At 38.4% G+C, this 18,966-nt stretch overlaps 1 long non-coding RNA gene across 1 annotated transcript in view; it reads left to right on the forward strand.

Annotated features, from left to right (window-relative positions):
* Positions 1–6: 6 nt before the first annotated feature.
* LOC113491103 overlaps positions 7–18,966 on the forward strand; it is a 32,962-nt gene continuing 14,002 nt past the window's right edge. The window contains exons 1-2 of the long non-coding RNA XR_003400350.1: positions 7–244; positions 7,137–7,269. This is a non-coding gene — a long non-coding RNA (uncharacterized LOC113491103). The remainder of the gene's footprint in view (positions 245–7,136; positions 7,270–18,966) is intronic.

Raw genomic sequence — 18,966 nt, forward strand, 5'->3', positions numbered from 1 at the left:
CGGGAGCCCGGGGCTGCCCGGGCCGGAGGCGCTGCTCCCCGCTCTCGTCCGCCCGGGCTGCGCGACAGTTCCTGTCGGATTCCGGCGAACCTGTAATGTAATGAATGACAGGACGATCTAGCTCCTTGTGTAGCTAACTAGGTCACTGTCAGCACTTAATTACTGTTTGTTTCATTTTAGTGCGTGCCTTATGAATAAACCGGCTATTAGGCTGATGCTTCAAGTAACACTACCCAGCACCAAGGTACAAAATGTCTGTATTGGACTCTGATCTTGTGATGCCAGCTTGATAATAATTACTGTTTTACATTAACGATGTCTTCGTTCTTATAGCTTGGTTCTTCAGCTTATAGCTGGAACAGTTGGAGATCCCCTATGATAAGGTGGTAAAGCGAGAATTAGTATTACACCAGCGGTTTTGTTGGGATTATATTGACGGGGGCTCCCCTCTTTTTTGAGGTAGAAAAAGGGCTTGTGAATTAAGACTTTTTTCCTGATTAATCTGTGTTAATGTGCATGCATTTTAATGGTATTAAATAAAGGCGATGATCTATTTCTGGTGGAAGTGAAAATTTTTAAATGTACCAAAATTATGTTGATATTTGGGAATTACAAAATATCTCTTGTTGCACACTAAAGAGTCAAAGATTAAATGTAGGGGAAAAGGGGGAAAAAATCTTGCTGTTTAGAAAAAAAGAATCCTTTTATTGATCTCTGTATAGTACCTGTCAATGCCATTTGAATTTATTTAAACTGTAAAATAAAACTTGTCCTACTATAAACTGCTTATAAAAGTTATCATTACAATGAATTTTAGTGTGTAAATGTTATGTGTGGAATGAGCATTCTTGCAGACAGCGCAGTAACTGAATTGTCACTGTTCAGTAGTGGTTGGGTGTTTTTTTGGTGTGTCGGTTGCTTTTTTTAAAGTATAACTGCTAAGTGAATCTTCTGTTCTAATAGCTGTATCCTGTGTTGCAGTTTCAAACTTCTTTCTTGAATCTTTAATTTTGTGCTTAGTACCTATTTGCTGAACTGTTGCTATACAGAGAGCAGGCCACAATTGCTCTTGTCAGTGTGCCACTAACTCTGCATTTGCTTTCTGCTGGGTGAAATATTCTTGCTCATTTCCATTTTCATTTCTGCTTGTGCTGCTCTTGAATTGTGGCAACATTACATTTTGATTAGAGTAACTAGTATCACTAGCTCTGTGCTACTTATATTAAACAGTAAACTGTAAATCCTTAGAAACTGAACTTAGTGTATTTTATTTGTGTATATGTGCCTGTGTATACATATGTTTTTTTAGAAAATGCAGCCTATTAGATGGATTAGAGAAAACAGTAAATTCACTCTTAAAACCGCAGACAGTAGCATATAATATAGGTGCAATCTGAAAATAAACACAAGAATTACAGAATGAGCGTCTGGTAGAGGAGAAAGGGTCAGAAAGCCAGTGGTAAATTTTAGTGACATTCATCTCTACCATTTTTAATAAAAAATGTTAAAAAGTGTTTAGAGTTAACTGCATACATTAGGCTAAAGACTTGACTGTTTGCATAGCTTGCTGTGACAAATGTACACTTCAACAAGGGGCATTTACTCAGCAAGGTATTAGTCCTACCCCTTCTTACTGAATAATATTTTAAAATTCTTTATCACATTTTAGTGTGCTAAAGCTACATTTTAAAGATGCTGCTACTTTGTATAGACTGTAAATGGCTAGTCTTCAGTAGTACGGTATTAAATCATAAATTAAAGGTCTTGCACATGAAATGAAATGCTAAACAGTACAGCAGAGGTGGGGAAGCAGATGTACAGTATTACAGGCTACCTCTGCACACTTGTAGAGAATTTCCACTACAGTTAGTGAAACTTAACCACCCCAGTGTAGGCTTGGGTTAGATAATCTTAAAAAAAAAAAAAAAAAAGGCTTTTATATTGAGAAGAACCAACTTCTTAAGTTGTTTATTTAAATGACTTAAGACAGTTCCCTCTAAATCTCCTAACATGTTGTGCACCTTCCTCATTTCAACTTTATTTTTATGGTATTACTACTTAGGAAATAAAGCAGAAGGAAAAACGGGCTACACAAACACTGTTTTAAATACTCAAGTAAATTGTTAAGTGTTTAATTATGTTATCTGTAATTATTGTAATTTTCTAATACTTCTAATTTCTATTGTAATTTTCTAATACTATTCTTCACAAAGGTCCACCTCTTGGAATCAATGAATTTTATGATCATCTAAACTCTAAATTAAAAACACATCAAAGCTGAGCGTTTTTCAGTTGTGCAATGAAGTATGAAACATGAAGGAGGAAAACCCTAAATGCAACCGAAGGAGAAGTAAAAATAAATACGTAAATGCACTCCCACTTGATTTCAAAACTGCAGTGCTTTTGAAATCATAATTCTTTTGTAGGTCCTGCCTTATGTGTTCTGAACACTTGGGGTTGGCAATACTTCAACAGTAAGTTTAGAAAGATTATCAAATTCATATCCATTTCTTACAGGCAAAAAATATTTGCTGCATTTAAGTATCAATGCAGATTTAATTGCATGCAGATTAGGGCCTTAATGGCAGAAAATGTTTTGAGGTTCTAACAAGCATTGGACTGCAGCACTGAAGTCATGAATGTCCTGATAGCTAACTGGTGCAAGTTTTTTAAAAATAAAAAAATGTATTTGCACTTAGTAAATTACCTGTTTCAGGCATTACTTTGTGATTACCTCTGTGTGATCTGGTGGATGGCACGCTTCCCCTGCCACTATAGCTGTACATGTTCCCTGAAATAGCACTAGTGTGATTCATGTTTCTGGTTGGATGTGTGAAAGTTTGATTGAGATGCAAAACTGAGAGAGTTCTGCTGAATGTTAAAAAGGAGTCATGCTCAGAAATACGGATATGATCAGGTTAAGTGGCTCAAACTTTAAGGGTTTTTGTAGAGTAAGAATGATGGTATCACACATGCATAGGGAAGGTCTAGTTCACTTAGAGCAAAACCCAACCCATAACTTCAAAATGTTTGTTAGAAGTCTAAGTGGCAAAATGCTACTAGTAGGAGAGTTCTCATTATTGCAGATCTGCCAGCAGTATTTGCTTGTCACGTAGCACTCTCATATTTTTACCAATTCAAATGGCAGTAAACGGTAGCTAAAAATATATAGAAATTTCTCTGAGTAAGCGGTTGCCTTAGTTAACTTTTATATAGGCATAAATGAAAAAGGAAGTAGTTTGTGCAACTGTGAATGTGTGGACAGACAATACATGTGACAACTTATGGATTTCAATATAATACATGCTACAGAAACTCTTCTGAAAACTTTACTGAATGAAAGAAATACTGATTAAATAACATTTAAACTAACTAATCCATTGAAATTGCCCAAGCAAATCAAGTCCTTAAAAGCAGTGAAACCACATGAATATCCACAGATGCACTTTTGAGAGAGAAAATTTGTTGTTTAATTACGATTCTCCGTCTACTGGTGATCTACTTAATATAAATTTGGTCTTGCAGACTGCTGACAGATGAGCAGAATTGCATTGAATGCTGTTGTGTTGCCCAGATAAAAGGAAGTATCTCTTATTTTCAGACTGAAAAGGAAAAAAAAAAATCTCAAATGTACTGCATTGGTCAAATGTTGATGGGACACCTAACTTGAAAATTGTATATAAAACTTAGGAGTTAAACTGTTTGACTAAAGTCGCATCTAACATAACTGCAAAATGCTAGTGAGAAACAGTTTTTGAGGTTGCTTCCATATAAAGGGCTATCAAATATAGTCGAGTATCAGTTCCTGTTGCTTGCAGTAACAGGATAGCGTTTGAAGCTCTTAGGGGAATCTATGACTCTGTTAATCTCCAGATAGTAGCTCAGCCTAATAAGCATTTTTATACTACTATTTCTGAATTTTGAACCTTAACATAAGATCTGTCTTACCCAGAATCTTGTTGCAAACAGCCATTTCTTAGGAAAAAGTAGAAGAAATAAGAGTGTATATATGCTCCTACACTATCCATCAATTCTTGATCTTGGAGCTTCCAGTGCTACCACTATGTTTAAGAGCAGCTGATGCACAGAGCTGGGGCAGTGTCTGATTCTGAGCTGGGATGTACCTAATACTGTTTGGAGAAGAGTGAGCGTAGACCCTAACCCCTTACCAAGACACAAAAGTACAGTCTGTGGATATTTGGAGTAGCAGTGTTAAAATGTATTATGCAGACTCCTCTGCTTAGCCTTGTCCTTACCTAGCTTGTGTGCAGAGTGGGGAAACTACAGGCCGGAAGAAGGTCTCTTCCTTCTATAAGACTCCCTTGCATGTGTTGGAGATCAGTACAGAAGCTGGAAGAATCTTTGCAGTGCTGCTGAAGAAGGAAAAAGGGAGGTGAAAGGAAATGTGGGCTGAAGTAAGGGAGTAAGAAAAACCTGGTAATTCTGAGTGGGGCAGCCCCCTCTCTTGGGGGCTCTCAGCAGTATCAAGGGAGACTTCTACTTTATATCTCCTTAGATGAAGTTACTGTACAGTTTGTTTCCATCTTTGTTGATTCATGAATATTTAGTGCTGCAGCTATTCAGACTTATTTGTACTCTTAAGTCTTTCTTTATAATTTTAAATATTTTATTTCATTTTTTTGAACACAAACTATTAGTGACAAGTTACATGCTGCACTGGGGACTTCTTATAGTGAGTTTCCCAGCATAAATAGTAGTGCCCTGAGCTTACAGTATGATCTCTCAGAATAAAACTTCTTCCTGTCTTATTTCATCCTTTGTCAAGTTACTCTAGTGTTAGTTTACAGAGTCAAAATAGATTATTTTTTTTAGTGCTACAAGTTTAGCTAGATTTATAAGACAATAAAAGTAAAGTAAGCCTGACTCTGAATGAAACCCTTAGAATATTGTGTTTGATCTGTTACCTCTATTTTAATAAATCTGGGCACATTCTTCACTTTGCTTTAGGAAAATGAAATAATGTCATAGTTTTTCCTTCGAGAGGTTGCCAGGCTATTACAGAGTGCCCGTGGTGTTCCTTTGGAATTAGTTGTGCTTAGCACTTATGAAAATGTAGTTGTGTGTCCTTAATCCAGGTGTTTGTGTCATGTTTGCAGTACTATATAGAAATTACAGTACATATTTGATAGTGGAAGTTTCCCAATGTTGTTTAAGTATTGTGCTAAGGAATCGTCTCCTTTTGCCAAAATATGCTAATTAAGCTTTCAAAGATGTTTTTCAATGATCTTTTTTTAAAGTCTGGGTAACTAGCTGCAGCCAAGTTCCTATCAGGATCAATGTACTTATTTATAGAAGAAAATATATAGACATTTCAATTACTTTTTTTTTTTTAATCTGCTAAAGAATTTTTGACTTTAAAGTCTAATAGTTTCTGTCTGCAACTGAACATTAACATTATGTATAATTACATACAAACATTAACATATAAATATATTAAAAAATCACTGCTTACTACTTAACAGTTTTCCATCTGTGTTACATCATGCATGTGTATTATGATAGTCCTTAATTATATGATCCCTTTTTTTAATACATCTTCAGTTTGAGATGGGTACTGCTTACTGAATTAAAAAGAGGTTATGCCTCTGTATCTGCATGATGTTTAAATGTTTATCTGACTACAGATTATTTTGACTTTTTTTTGCATTTTCTTACAGTCTTTTCAAGAGTAATCGTTAGACTATCTGAACTATTAGACTGTCATACTAAGGAGTTGACAAAATTCTGAGGTAGTAGCATTATCATTACTGTAATACTGAGAAAGCTAAGGCACAGAAGAATTTGGTACAAGAATGGCTGCTAATTTGGGGTGTTCTTCACTTAATCAAAGCCCAGTTTCAATGGATATAATTTACAGGTTGTTTGAGAGTAGAGATAGTTCAGCAATAGGAGTGCTAGTCATAACTTCAGAGCCACATTAAATTCAGCCATAGGCTTTTTTTATGAATTCCTGTGTACATGATGTGGTCCTGCCTGCATTATTAGGGCTTTCCTAGTGCAAGATCATTGTGGTGCTCTAGACTTCGAACTGTTTACAGTGCTCAGAAGCTGCAGGCAAGAAGGCTGTGTACTTACCGTAGATACTGCTCTGGTATTTCTGCATTTAGTTTCCAGAGGCTCGAATTTGGAACTCAGAAAATAAGAAGCACTTCGTTAGAAGACACCAGTTCCATGTAAGAATCTCGATGGTCTGTGTAAATCCCTGGCAAAGACACAAATTAAAACAGAGTATACCCAACAGGATGCATTTGCTGTAGCCTCCAACATCACCGATCCTCCCCTCCCCCCGAGGCCTGCTGCTGTCCCTTTGTGCTGGCCTGGGTGCCAGAAGAGGGAGCACGCAGCACAGCAGAGCCCCAGCCTGAGCTGCAGTCCTCACTGCTGCCTTAGGTAGGAGTAACTCTGCTAGGACTAACCTGCAGCATTGCTGATGCCACAGAATTTTCAGAAAACCCAGCTTCTAGCTCTCAATATTTTTTTTAAAATTATTTTTTGCTGTGCGTGTGCAGCTGGAGATTCAAAAGCTTACTGCTTTATCATGATGTTCAATAGGAAGACTGCCCAGAAGGCATATCCCTGATTCAAAGTCTGCTTTCCCACTAAATTTCAGATTCTCTCTTCAAAGTAAAGGCCTTTTCAAGTACATTAAGAGGTACTTGAGTAAAAATGGGAGGTTTTTTCTCCCCCAGTTTCATACTTACGTTCTTGTTGAAAATTTCTTTTGAAAACATCAGCTTGAGGCAGACACCTGGCCTGGAAAACTTCATCCCCAGCATGCTGGTTTTAAATTCAGAAAAAACCAGCATATCTTCAGTTGTTTCTGCTTACGAGGTACTTTGGAACCTGAGGTCCTATCGAAATTCAACCCTGAAAACATATCCTAGTAGCTATTTGCCCCTATTTGCATTTATAGCCACTACATGCAATGTGATTGCAAAATATCCATACACTGGGCTCAAATACAGAAAGTCATATGCTGAGGTTTAGGGCTCTAAGCAGCTGAAGCAGTCGTGTTGTGTTAGGTACATTAACGGAGCCTTAGGTAGTGTCTGAACTTGTATCCTTTTGCTAGGCAGAGCTGTGATCAACTCATTCAGTCCTAACTGTTGTTACAGGATCACAGCCTAACACTGGAACAGTTTCGTCAACTAGATGGATGTCCTGGGAGAATTCCCAAAGGATTACTTACTTTGCTAATCTCTGCTCAAGGACTTCTGGTGGCTTCATTGCTAACAAAGGCTTAGCCTAGTAAGTACTGCCCACTTTTTTTTTTTTAAATTTGCTTAATTTTTAAGGAAGGACTGCTTGATGAATGGCTGGTGAGCGTAATGTTAAGAGCTTTTTTGTCCTCATTGTGGTACTACTGTCTTCAAGTTAGGTGTGAAAATGATAGAAGAGCTTTACACAGCTGTTTGTTTTATTTGTCTTTACCCTGTCCCCATCATATCCTCACAAAATGTTTGGGACATGTAGCAATATAATTAGAACATACAGGGCTACTCCATGTTCATGTGCCTCTTATTTGAGAGGTGGGGGGGAGGGAGACCTACAAAAAACTCCAAAACCCCACGGTTGAGGGAAAGGGAAGGCTTTCCATTTCCTTTTATATGATCTTCATAAGCACTGTTAGTGTAGAATTGAGAGTTTTATGGCTTGAAGTTAATAATATTGTTCTATTACAAAATTCTTCATTAAATATTCCACTAGGTGTTTGTATGTTATACTGAACATTTGTTACAGTGAAGGGTCACAAAAAGCCTGCATTTTGGTGCTCTTCTGGTCCCAGGGAAGATGCAGAAAGGAAAACTTGGGTTTTGTTTGTTCTTGCTGGTTTCAATGGCAAGTTACAGTTCCTAGGTATAGGAGTCAGTGAAGCTGACCTCTTCTGTGTGCCTGCAAATTGTTCAGTGCCAGCTGGAGAGAAACAAGACAGTTTTCAAACAAATTATTGAAGCAGCTTCAGTATTCTTCAGCATCTTTCCATGGGAAGCAAGGGGATGTGATGTTTGCAAATTTCTAAAGGGAAAAAATTGGCAGCATTTTAGATGGCCTTTTAGGTAGTCCAGCAGATCTTCCCCTGCCTTGGTTGATGACAAAACTCCACCATAAACAATATGCTGTGCAGTCACTGGCCTTCTAAAAAGCTGTCGTGCATACTTCAAGACCACAGCTCTCCAGGTGTCTTGAAAATGGGTTGTCCTGCCTGATGAAGGAGTTTCTCTGAAGTTTCCTCTTTGTCCAGTGCCACAACAGAGTACTGCTAACTTGATATTAGGAACAAATTTTAAAATTAGCAAATGCAAAACCACCAATCACCAAACATATTTCAGGTTAATTTGTTATTGCCGTAGTAAAGCTTGCTGATCTTTAATCGGGAGTAGCAATAAATATGAAAACCCACAGCTTTGTAAATGCAAATGAAGTTATGGGAAGTTTAACATTTGGAAAGGAAGTAGTAAATAAGCAGGTGCATGAGCCTGGGTGTGACAGGAGGAGATGCCACTGCAGGCCAGCTATCTAGGGTGGCACATGTTGAGTGTAAACTATCAAATGCAGCACTGTACCAGCCTCGCTGGCTGGGTGTTCTTTGTGCTGCTACCCCTCACGTATCAGTCAAGAGAACAGGAGCTCTTTGAGTCACAGCTCTGGTAGCTTCTTCCACGACCTGGACTCAAATACCTAAAAGGGGTTTGTGTCTGCATGTAAGTCTGTTGCAACTGGAGTCCAGGAGTTGAGCAGTGCTCCCCAGACAATGTTGGATCATCTCTCAAAACCAGAATCCTAGTATTCTGTGTAATATCTTATGGATGATGAAAGTAGTCAGGACTCAAGTACTGATAAATAGTTCTCTTTATCATGCTTCACTCATGTCAAAATTAATTGGACAAAGCTGTTGCCAATTCACTACTCAAAGAACGTAAGTAAAGATACTTGCAAAGAAACTCACTAGTTGATTTCATATTCTGCAGCAGAGTTGCCAATTAATTTTTAGTAAGGGTTTGCTATTTTACGGTACTTCATACGTATCTTGATCTTTAAAAAATGACTTTTCAGCATTTTTGTAGAGGTGGAAGAAGTAGATTGTTAATATGAAAATGCAATCTTTTGTTTGAATATAAGATACAAGTTACAGTTTGGATGTATATACATTTACAGTGTTTGATCCCAGAATTTAGCCATCCTAAGCATTCTTCCTCATATTCTCTGATGCACCACTTAAACCAGAAATAAGGGTGTGTGGAGAGGAGATGGGAGAATTGCAAGCAGCTGATACTTGTGTTCTTCCTTGGCACATCAGTCACTTGTTAAAGTACACTGCAGTTTAAGTACAACTTAGCAGTGGTTGCACATTACTATATTATTTTAAAAACAGTTTATACTTTACAGTGGTTATTTAACTTACAGCATGAACAATAAAGTTTTGTTGTTTGAACTTCCGCCTGCCTAATTGTAATGAAAGGAGAAGTGCGAACTATGCAAACAGATTTTATTGAAGTATAAAAACAGAGCCAGCAATTTACACAATCTACAGAAATGACATGTCGTTACCACAGACTAGCTACTACAGGAAGTAGCTCTTGAATTAGGTGCCTGATTATATATTAACTTTAGACGCTGGTTACCCCAGTCTTTAAGTTAGGGATGAAATATTCCATGTACTTTAAGAGCCCCTTAAACCTCTGGGGAAGAAAAATCTAACAGGTGACTCCTAGCTCTTTTATTGGACAAATTTTGATGTAAAACTTCAAATCTCCTCAAATATGGAACATAATATAATTTAGGAGGCACTTGTTTCATGGGATCACCTCTGAGTCATGAACATGTGTGTGCACAGTATCTGTATCTACTCTTGACCAACGTAGGTCATGTGGTGCTGTTTTGTTCTTGGAACAACTGAGATTTTGGGCAAATCCCTGATTGTGAAAACTTGCAGGTAAATAATTTACATAATGATATCACTAACCTAATACAGTAGTTGACTTGTAAAGCTAGTAGCTCATGAATTGGTAGCAGTCTGACTAGCTAGTTTCTGAATGGCAGTAATAGCTTCATCCTGCAGCAGAGTGGCTTTTTACAGTTAGGAACCAAGTACTCAAACCAATGGCAAGTTCTGGAACTTCTGCTAGTGGTTAGGTAATAGCAAGTTGTTCCACAATTAGTTCGATATAGCTTAAACTGGTGCTCCTTCCAAACAGAAGCACATCATCCACCATCATTCTCTTCTTCCTTCCTCTTGGCATTAGTATTCACACAGCTGTACTGCAACCTAGATAAATTCTGCTGAAAATTTACAGGACAAAAAAGTTGCCTTTTGAAGAGGCTTGTTACCTAAGAAGATTCACTGTGTGAAGGGCAGTGTCAGTGCAAGAGAAGGTGGAAATAAGCACCAGGGAATGGCAGGGCTCCCTCTTCCTCTATTCCACCTTCAAAGGCTCCAGCATCCACACCATTCACATACCAATGGCAGGACAAAACATTGTCCCTCTTGTTCACACTGATGAAGGAGTCAAAGAAACCTGAAGTCAAGGAAACTGCTGCTACCAGTTCCTTGTTGCTTTTTAAAAGGATGATGAAGTGGTGGGTCTTCTGATAAATATTTCCTCTGGTTTGCTTAGCACAGTTGCCACAGGCATTTTGCAAGGGGTGCACCTGGCTGAATAATTAACTGTGCTCTTTATTTCTTTTTCAGGGCAGGTGGGGTACAACTGTCATCTTGTGGTATTTACAAGAAAACAGAAATAGAAAACTTAACTTTCATTTTACATGCGGCATGTCCATGTGGGATGGACACAGATGAAACAGAAATTAGAAAAAGCATTTTGGCTGATAACAACCCTGTTATATTTTCCTTCTGTTGCCTACTTTCAGCCTGTGTGCCCCACATTGCACTGCATCTGAAGACTTAAAATCTGGAGTCTGCAGGCCTTGGGGATGGAGGGAGGTTGAGCCTAAGTAACCATTAAGAGCCATTATTTGCTGGATATTTTCAAGACTGAGATTTGGAAATAAATTTCTTTCCTTCACTCGTGAAGAATCTAAGATAGAACCTTTTGGAGCATGGTACATCTGTATCTAGATTTTCTATACCTATCTACATTTTTTTTTCCCCCTTTATTTTTCTGTGGACAAATTTTAAGGTAAATGCATATATGAAATAAATTCCACATCTGAAGTAGCGCAAATATGGGATATTGCTGGAATGGCTATGCTCCTGCATGTCTTTAGATCAGAGAGACAGAGGACACATACCATGGGCTTGATTTTTGATAAGGTTAATGTTTTCAGACATGTCAGGTATGTCTTGCCTCATCCATTTAGCCTTCTTTCCAGATTTCACTTCCTCTGCTTCCTGTCTGCAACACTGGCACTGGAGCTACAGCACATCAGTCTGGAGATTCATGACTCCTTCATGTATGGAGGGAAGAATGAAATTGCAATTCATCCCAAATCATAATTTTATGTTCTAAACAGTAAAGTTAAGCAACTGAAAAATAAGTACAGAATTTAAAATGTTGATTTTAATTTAGAAAACCTCCCTTTGCCCATGTCAATCGTATCAAACCTATGCTGTGCTTTAGAAAAACAAGGGGAGAGGTAGCTCTTCTAACAGCTCACAATGGAAGTTGCACCACTGTAGTGAAGGAAAAGGGATGGGCTGCAGCCCAGAATAATGCATCATTGTCAGCCTCACCATCTCCTCTGTCTTAGTTCAATAATGAGGGGCTTGGCTTCTGCAGAATAACCCAACAGCTCATCCTGTGTTACAGTCCCAGTATAATTATGACCCCTGATTTGCTTGAAAGCCTTGGGAGGCTTGAGAACAAAGTCAAATGCCTCTGCATGTGAAGTAAGAAGAAATTTAATGCATTTTAGACCTTGGGACAGGCTCAGAGTAGTCAAAGTTAAGCAAATTCATGTTCAATGTAAAACCTTTTTTCTCACAATAAAAGCAACCTATATTTATTATATGAGTAAGAGCAGAGGATATGGAAATTAGGAACAAGATAACTTATTTTTCCCTCTTTTTAAAAGTAAAAATTTCAGATTTTAGCTCCAAAGTCCATACTCTTCCAGCCCAGTTGTTGTGCTTCTCATACAACTGAGAAACACTATATAAAGCACTTGGTGTTATGGTAGAATTTCACTTTCACTTAACTGCAGTTTCCTTCTAAACCAGGTCCTGGTTCAGCATTTTATGTAAAATCAAAGGAGCCAGGTGCTTCAGAATCACTGTGACTGAACTGGGAAAGCAGTATCACGTTTTTCTCTTAAATGCAGTTGTTGATGCCTTACATGCAGTTGACATCCATTAAAGTTTTTCATTTTGCTTAAAATGTTGAAAATATTTTTAATTAACTTACCATTTCTCCAAATAGCTTCTTGAAGTTTTATCTGTTTATAATGCTAGAAAAAAAATCAGAAACTGATAATTATTAAATATGGAGACATTGTTATATTAAACATGATTAACTGACACCAAACTGTTTCACATGTATTGTATTTTCCTATTTCAAGTGAACTTATCTATAGTGTAAAAACATGTCTTAACTTTGTATTTGTGAGATCTTCAATAACATGGGATTATTCGTGTATAAATTGTGTGTGCAGGTAACTGAAGGATCTTGGCTTAAGAGTGCAAACACTTCCTGGTAGAGACTCATTGTTATCTGTGGGACCTATGATTCCCAATAAAATGTGACATACTGATTGGGGAATCTAAGTGGTACCACAGTAAAAAAAAAATATAAAGGATTATTATTTTTTATTTACAGCTGAGGTTAGCCATAAAATGAAGTTTGAAGGACATGACAGCACCTAGACTTAAAGTGGTTAACAAGGTTTAAGAGGAAAATCAGAATTTTGGAATGTCCTGTCTCATGAACCTGGCTGTGTTTTTCAGTGGCAGAGGGCCATACACAGCTGTATTCCAGCTTCTTGCTACAAAGCCCAAATTTGGTATCCTTTAACATTCATGGTACAATATTTGTTGATGAAAAGAACAAAGGGAACGTTCTGCACTTGAAAAGCAACCCAGCTCCCAAAGGATGCAATTTCTAGTCTGAAGGAAAAGGAAAATCTGAGCCCTGTTGAAAAAATTATCAGGGCTGCACAGTATCCAGCTTGCAGGTGAAGAACTTTAAGCGTAATATCCTGCCCCAGATATTCCTGAAGCTTGGCTGTGATGCTTGAAAAAGCTGTCTAGTAGTCAATCAGCAGCAGAATCTGCAATTTTGAGATAGATGTCTAACCTGCCTTGTGCTATTGCCCTGCAACAGGAACTGCAAAACTCAGGAGTGAGTGGGACAGGTCAGTCTAGTGAAAAAATCTTGTACAAAAGAGTTTTCAAGCAGAGGTACTGCTGTCTGCAAGTGCCTATTTTACTTGGGATTTATAGCCTACAATGCTATCATGATTGGTGTTTATGTCCTTTCATTTAAAATATAACAAGGAATCCTCTTCAGGAGAAATAGTTGTCATCCTCCTGCTTCAAATACATTAGCTGGGAAGTTACGGCCTTCACTGAAGAAAAGCCAGATTCTATTTTAATTAATAGTCCATGTCTGTATTCACCTTGTAGGATGTATGCAGGCCCTGTTACTGAAGCTCAGAGACGTTTTCCCCTTTTGTGTAGGATATGAGGCAGGGAGTGCCCCACAAAAGTTACTTTCGGGGACAGCGCTGAGGTGGAGTGGCCTGCTACAGTGAATTTCAGACAGGTAGTGGGTTGTTTTCTGTTTATTTCAAGATGTGTTTATTCCTCTACAAGTCTCCAAAGACTACTTTTTACTCAGTGTGACTTAAAAGGGCTGGATCTTATCTCCTGTGCAAACTAGGAGCCTTAACTGCCTTAGAAGGTGATGTATTTATGATAATTGTTCAATCTATCATTATTTTAAAACAAAAAAGAGATCAGGAGCTTCAACAGCAGAGTTACAGACTTGGAAGGTTATTAAGACATTATTAAATTCAGAAGTCTATGGCCACATTAAATAGGCAGGAGCTGTGAACTGGCAAAGGCCTTCATTACTGAATCAGCATGAGACCATTCTCCTAAATTCTCCCTCAAGAAAGCAGCACTAATCTTCACTATATCAAGACTTCTTGGGCACATGAGATTAGTTAGCAAGGAAGCTCATTGGCAGGTGAAACAGGACAACAGGAAATCATCTCCAGCACTATTTCACCTGGTAAAAGCCTATGTGAAGTGAGTGTAAGCATGCTACCTTTCTCATCTTTGGCACTGATGAATCTTGGAGTACTATGTGTTTCTTGGACACTGGTGAGTGGATAGGACTCAACATGGATAGGACTGCTCTGCTCATCTCAAAGCTAGCAGCAGCAACCTGAGAATGTCCACTCCTAACCTTGTTAGAGGTGATGAATGTAGCACCTGTCACAACAGGCCTTGGCACCACAACACTTCTAATCTCTTTACACTTGTATCACATTTCTCTTCAGGATATGTTACAAACCCTTTGCATCAGGGCCATGGTATTCCACAGTGTTGCATCTGTCTTAAAGGAGCCTTCTCTCTGATATTCCTTGTAGCAGGTGACAAGGGTATTCAGATCTTGAAGGCCAAGTGAGGTTTCTACTATCAAGATAGTAAAAGTGCAACTCCTTATTCTAGGGAACACCAGGCTCCAGACACGTGTCAGCATTTGAAGCATAGATTAAGTGCAAAAAATCCAATGATAGTTTCTTGAAACAGGTCCAGAACTGGATGGAATATACAGAGACATTGCCCAAGGCTGCAGGGAGGAAATAGGAAAGCCAAAGATCAGTTGGTGTTGCAACAGCAAGGGATGTGAAGGGCAACAAAAAGGGCTTTAGTAAGCATATTAGAAACAAAAAGCCTATGGAAAATGTGGACCAAGTACTTTGTGTGGCAGGAAGACCTACTGACAAAAGACATGGAAGAATGTGAACTGTTCTGTGTCTATTCTGCTTTTTAGTGGTTTGTTTTGCTTTTTTATTGGCAAGATTTACCCTTAGTCCTGGGGCTGATAGCAGAGTCTGAGGAAGTGAAAAGTAGCCACAGTAGAGAAAGACTGAGGACTTAAACCAATTGAATGTGCCCAAGTTCATGGGGGCAGTTGGGATGCATCTAAGGCTGCTGAGGAAGCTAGGCCATGTGACTGTGAGTCTGCTGCCCATCAGCTTTGACAGATTATGGTGATTGAGGAGGTCCCTGATGGACAGAAGAAAATGGCAAATGTCATACCCATCTTCAAGAAGGTTGAGAAAGGATCCAGGGAACCACAGGCTAAGCAGTCTAACCTTTGTCTCCTTGAAGATTTTTCCTCCTGGAAACCATTTCTGAGCTCATTAAGTGCAAGAAGGTGATTAGAAATAGGCAGCATGAATTTACCAAGGGCAAACTATCCCTGATCTACCTGATTGGTTGATCATTGTAGGATGACTGGTTCTGTGGACAAGGGAGAATAGTGAATATTGTTTACCTTGACTTTAGCAAAGCTTGTCCCAAGGTCTTTAAGAGTATCCTGCCAGTTAAAATAGTGAGAGATGGACAGGATAAGGAGATGATAAGGTGGATGGAAAACTGGCTGAACTACCAAGCTGAACAGGTTGTGATTGGCAATACAAAGTCCATCTGACAGCTGGTTGCTAGTGGCAGTCCCCCTCAGGGACAGATTCTGGGCCAATGTGGTTTGATGTCTTAACTGTTAATGATCTGTACTATGGGAGAGAGTGCACAGTCAGCAAATTTATGGACAATACCAGCCTGCAGGGGACCAGTTTATATGCTGGAGGACAGGGCTGTTATTCAGAGAGGCTGAGACAGGCTGGAGGAATGGGTTGCCAGGAGTCTCACCAAGCTCAGTGAAGACAAGTGAGAAGTCCTGTGTTGGGCATGGGATAACCCCCTGCACTTGCACATGCTGGAGGTCAACTGCCTAGAGAGCAGCTTTGCAGAAAGGGATCTGGGGTCCTGGTGGACACATTGAGCATGAGTTGGCAGTTGGGGCAAGCACGGTCAACCTTATCCTGGATTATAGTAGCAAGATAAAACCAGCAGGTCTAAGGAAGTAATTATTCCCCTGCATTTGGCATGCATGAGACGGCTTCTAAAGTACTGGTTTTGGCTGTCCAGCACAGGACATTAACATACTATTGTGAGTGCTGCAGAATGTCACTAGGATCACACAGGTTGGAGTACAAGCATATGAGGAGAGTGTGGTGGGGCAATTATAGAGAAGAGATCCAGGCTCTTTTTGGAGGTGTGTGGTGATAGGGGAAGAGCTAATGGATGCAACTTGCAATACAGGAAATTCTGTATATAAGGAAGAAGATTTTCACTGCTAGGATGGTCAAATGCTGGATTGAGTTTACAAAAAGATATTGTGGAATTTCAGTCCTTGGAGATACTCAAAACCTGACTGAGCAACCTGCATTGGAGCTGCTTTGAATGAGAAGTTGGACTAGGTGACCTCCAGGAATCACTTCCAACCTATCAGAGGGGCAAGGCAGACACCAGTGGATGGCAGCAGTTTGCCACTGCAGATCTGCTAGAGCCTTATTGCCCTCAAAGGTGAGGCACCTACACATTTCAACACTGAAAAACGGCAGCTGATTTTTGATTTTGAGGTCTGCAGCTTTCAATGTAGAACCCTAAAATCTATCTGAGTCTTTTTGAATCTGACTTTTAATACCAAACTGAAAAGCATGGATTTATTTTCAAAGACTGCATGCTTCTCTAGTGAAGACATGAAAGGCCTAAGAGGATGATTAATCAGGATTGCTTTGAGGGACATTTTCTTTTCTATTGCCCTAAAATGAGATTGCAGACAGTACAAAGTGGCATTATTTTTTTGAGTGGCCCTGTTGTTTTCAGGACTGTAAATTGTTTTCCTTTGTGGATTTCTTATCTGCTTAATAGTTAATGCATTCTTGTCTGTAGATAGCGTACATGATTGCATTGACACCTTTTTGGAGTTCATAATTGGAGATCATAATTGTCTTCTTACTGGTGTTAATTCCCATTTCCAAACACTCAACTTCAGTATTAGCAAAACCATGAGAATGTGATGTTGCTGCAGTCACAGTGTTGTGCAGGGCTGTATGTGCAGCTATGCATTACAAGAAGAATCGTATAAAATGAAAGCTGACCTTAGTATCTTTCTGTTAAAAAGTATGCACATTTTAAACATAGTGCTTGGAAAAAAATGTCATCTATCTCCTCATGACTGTGATCAAATTCTATACGTTTTATAAGAAACAGTATGAACCTACTTTATGTCTCACTAAAAATTTAATATATGTGATACATTTTTTAATGGAATATATGACTTTTCCTTCTTCTGGTGTAATCCTTCACAATTTTGCAAAATTGATAGGGATCTCTGATTTGGTAGCAGCTTCCACAGGTAACAGGACAAATACAAGGGAGTAGATAATCACAACCCTTATCTTAAAGAAAAACATCCAGCATATATTTAACCTTTGATAACTAGAAAGTATTACTTGTATTTTGTCTTAAATCTAGCATTTCATCATTAGTTTGATAATGCCTCTCTCTGTGTGACAAAATAGTAAGAATATAAACCCTCTTCCTTCCTCAGTAATACGTTAACAAATCCACACACTGGCTTATATTTTATTAGAAATATGGGGAAGGAGAAAATGGGATTTGCCAAATAGGGAAAGAAAAAAAAAATCATCTTTCAACACTTGGATTAAATTGTATCAGGCTCTGTAAGGAAAATTATGTGGCTGTTCAGTTTTGGTTTAGAAGAGGTTCTGTGATCCAGAAACCATAACATGTTCAGCGCATATAATAAAAGTGTCACTCACATGCTAGTCACAAGAATATGCTTCTACAAAAGAAGTTGTAACTAATGAGTCTCTTTCCCCTTAGTTAAGAAAGTAATTTCTATCTAAATAGCTTTGAAATCTCAAGATCTGCATCTTTTTAAAAATGATAGTTTAAAGCCTATGATATAATCTGAAAACTATCTAATGTACAATCTTCCTAATGTGCCAGGACTTTGATTACATAAAAATACTTTGTTGGTTCATGGTGAATATTAATAAATGGTATATATATGGTATGTATATGCATAGTATAAAGCACCATTGTAAGAAAAATAGATCTATACTTACCAAAGATTTTAAAAAACTCATTCCTTTCTACTTTTTTATTTTTAATTAATGCTTGTTTTTTGCATATTATCTCAATATAATTTCTGCTGTGGTGATGTCTCTGTAGGATCATCAATAGTTCCTCTACATTGAGAACTGGAAGATGGTGTATATTAGCTACTAAGTTACTTGATCCTGTCCTGGAATATCCCTAGCCCTCAGTCAAACTCATTGAATTTCTCTCCTGTTTTAGAGTGAGTAGAGGCAGCTGATAGGCCTGGAGTCACAGTCAATGGGGATCTAGTCAAAACAGTCAATATTGTCCAGAAGGTGTGTTAACTCTTTTAAAGCAGGCATCTACTTTTAGTCAGATGAATCACTCTCTAGACTCCATAGATGTAGATATGTTAAGCTGGATGAGATGGATCCCACCCTTACATTCCCTAGATGTTTCTGCTCACTTGTTTGAGAGTGAATTGAAGCACTTAAAAAAGAAGTTTGTGGTGCAGTTTGCATTGCATTTGCAGTTATGACAACTGCTGTCTCAGCCTTACTGAATTAGCTTGGCATTGCCAGCTGCATACTTGTACTCTGCTATACATGAACTCTTCATGGTCCATACGTGAGTTGCTGGTGCATTGAGCATTTAAATGCAGTAAATTCCTCTGGTGTTCTTACTAAAAAATTACTTTAATAAGAGCCATATTTGCACTTTAGAAAGCTTGCTTTTTAAATAGCTCCAGAACTTTTAAATTAAGTTGCCTGACAGATTCTAAAAAATCTTCAAAGTGTTGTAAGAACTGTACCAAATCCATATCAGATACAAATTCTGACTGAACA

The sequence above is a fragment of the Athene cunicularia genome (genome assembly GCF_003259725.1).
Source record: "Athene cunicularia isolate RWA chromosome 1 unlocalized genomic scaffold, athCun1 chr1_part2, whole genome shotgun sequence".
In the NCBI taxonomy this organism is placed as follows: Eukaryota; Metazoa; Chordata; class Aves; order Strigiformes; family Strigidae; genus Athene; species Athene cunicularia.